The 2754-nt window shown below is 51.6% G+C and overlaps 1 long non-coding RNA gene across 1 annotated transcript; it reads right to left on the reverse strand.

Moving 5' to 3' along the window:
- Positions 1–1962: 1962 nt before the first annotated feature.
- On the reverse strand, positions 1963–2489 carry LOC309684043. The gene is made up of 3 exons (XR_014270257.1): positions 2365–2489; positions 2197–2249; positions 1963–2076 (listed from the first exon to the last, which is right to left on the reverse strand). It is a non-coding gene; the product is annotated as an uncharacterized lncRNA (long non-coding RNA).
- Positions 2490–2754: the final 265 nt, after the last annotated feature.

Genomic DNA, 2754 nt, shown 5'->3' on the forward strand with positions numbered 1-2754 from the left:
TACGGAGCCGAACGAGGCACTAGGCAGTCAAATACGGAACGCTCCGATAACAAAACCGCAATAGAGGGTGGTACGATGCGAGACCGCCTCAGATGTTGGTCAAGACAATTTCGCGGCGGTACAATGCAAAACTGATACTCAGCAGAACAATACAATACACGCTCAAAAAAACAGTGATCTAATAACAACACACAATACAGGGTGACACAAAGCCAGATGGTCTCTGCTGGCGGGCGAGACGGTTACGGAGCATCACGATGTGATACAAAGTAGACCTGCACAATATGAGATGCTCTCCAATGTCAGTCAAGACTATTACAGAGAAATACAATGCACAATCGCTACAGAGATAGACAGTGCAATAGGCATTCAAATAGGGAATGATCCAATTAAAAAAAAAAGGAAATACAGGGTTGTACAATGCAAAACCATCTCCGATCTCAGTCGAGACCGTTACAGAGCTATACAATGTGAGACACGATGCGATACGGGGCGATACGATACAAGACGGTCTCAAATGGCAGTCGAGACCGTTACAGAGCTATACGATGCAAAGCCAATACAATGCCAAACAATGCAACGTGCGCTCTGGTACAGATTGATCCGACAAAAAAAAACCAGTAGGGGGCAGTATGAAGCGAGACGGTCTCGCGTGGCGGTCGAGATAGTTACGGAGTGGCACGATGTGAGACAAAAGACGATAGGGGCCGTTACAATGTAAAACGGTCTCAGATGAAGGTTGACACAATTACAGGGCGGTACAATGCAAAACCAATAGAGCCAAACAATGCCATACCCATTCAAATACAGAACGGTCCGACACAAAACGCACGATGGGGAGTTACGCTGCGAAGTGGTCTCTGATAGCGGCCGAGACGATTACGGGGCGGTACGATGCGACGCATACCCAAATACTGAGCTTTACAAAGCAAAAGAAAAAGTAAGCGCTGCCTGGCTAGGCGGTCTCGGATGGCAGTCCGAACTACAGCGCCGCGCTACAACGCAACTCTAGAATGACACGTGCCTGAGAAGCTTGGCTTTAGGACCTTACCTCAAAAAGGCATGCGGATGAGATGCCATAGAACATCTCTATGGAACTAGAAAGTACAAAAGCAGAGCGGTCCTTCTAGGCCACATCGCCTCCCGGAAGGTAACCCTCCGGATACATCCGTGACGCTAAGTGTGCTTGAAGCTCCGATCGCAGGTGGCGCACGCGGACCCGTGGCGCGTGCAGAGGCTGCAAGAGTGACCGTGAGACACTATAAGACTGTGGGTGAGAACAACTCCCGTAGGGTCGATGATGCCGGCGCAGAAGCCCTACGGTGCCACGGTGACGTAAATACCTTGTAGCGGCCCTGCAAGAGAGGCGACGGCTGCCGCCTGTGACAGAAAGCGGCCGCCAAAATCGTCACGGTGGATGCATGAGAAGGCAGGCTTTAAGACCTGAACCTCTTAAGGACATGGGAACGAAACCCCAGAAGACTACTCTGTGGAAACGGGAATCTCAACGAGGGAGCCGCACGTGCCGCCTGGCTTGCCGCCGCAAGTGGAGACCGATCGGCAAGATCCGCAACATAATACGCGCTGGAAGGAAGGACGCTTTAAAGTAGACTATCGAGACGAGAACTGCTGGACAGGCACTACGCTGATGAGGTGATGCTCTCTAGACACTCTGGAGGGCCAGCGAGGTGCCTCCTGATCAAAAAAGGAGCAATGGAGACTTTGAGACCAGAAGAAGGTATTACGCAAGACACAGAAAACAGGCCGTGCAAACTACGTGATGACAAACATGAGCCGGAACTGCCCTGACCGGTGCAGGTTACCCTCACGCTGAAGAGTAACCCCCTCTCTTTACCTGCCCAAAGGGGACCGGTACCGGGGCAGCCCTCTGCCCTACGCTAACTTTAAAACCCATCTCTCCGGTTGCTGACCCTGTCCCCTCCCTCCCCAAACAATCTCGGCCGCCAGTCCATCCGCTGAGCTTTCAGAGAGCCTGGGCTCCAAAGCCATCCTCGATGAAAAAAACCCCCGATTGGCAAACAGCATTAATCCTGCAGGTGATAGATTCTTCGTCGCCTGCAAAAACAAACAAAAAAAATGCACACACAATACTGCCGTTGGGAAGCATCGCGTCGGTCAACATAAACTTCTCCTGTAACAGCCCCTGCCTCGGACACGCCGTGGTGTTCTGCTCACCTGCTCTGCACGGATTCCCGAGTTGGATGCTGTGACCGTCATTGTTCTGGCACCTGACAGAATCAAGAATTCAAACTGGGGATAAACAACGACAAAACAACCAAGTGTAACTGCACTCGCAGAGGCAGCGGTCACATCTTCCCTCTAATACCGGAAACGATGACCCACCTTCTCACGGTACTCCGCTCGGCTCTGCTGCGTCACCCTGGGCAGCTGGTCCCGCTATGTCTGAAAAAACAACATCGACGATCAGCTGGACGCAGAGAGATAGCTTCGTAACGCTTAAGTCTGGTTCCTATTTAGAAACATCATCTGGCAGCTCGCCAGAAAAAACACCCACAAACTTCAAGCCCCACGCATAGCAGCCTTTGCTTCTTTGAGATGCAGTCTCCGGCGCTACCGCTGAACGGCCCCTCCTGCAGAGCTCTGCCCTTCCCCATAAAGCGTTAATGAAAAACCTGTTCGCAAAACCCGCTGATGGCCGCTCGGTCCGAAATAACCTTACCGACATTGCCTCGACACACCAACATATTAACAGTAGAATATTACGGCTATCCC

This window comes from Vanellus vanellus (assembly GCF_965231255.1).
Source record: "Vanellus vanellus genome assembly, contig: HAP1_SCAFFOLD_983, whole genome shotgun sequence".
In the NCBI taxonomy this organism is placed as follows: domain Eukaryota; kingdom Metazoa; phylum Chordata; class Aves; order Charadriiformes; family Charadriidae; genus Vanellus; species Vanellus vanellus.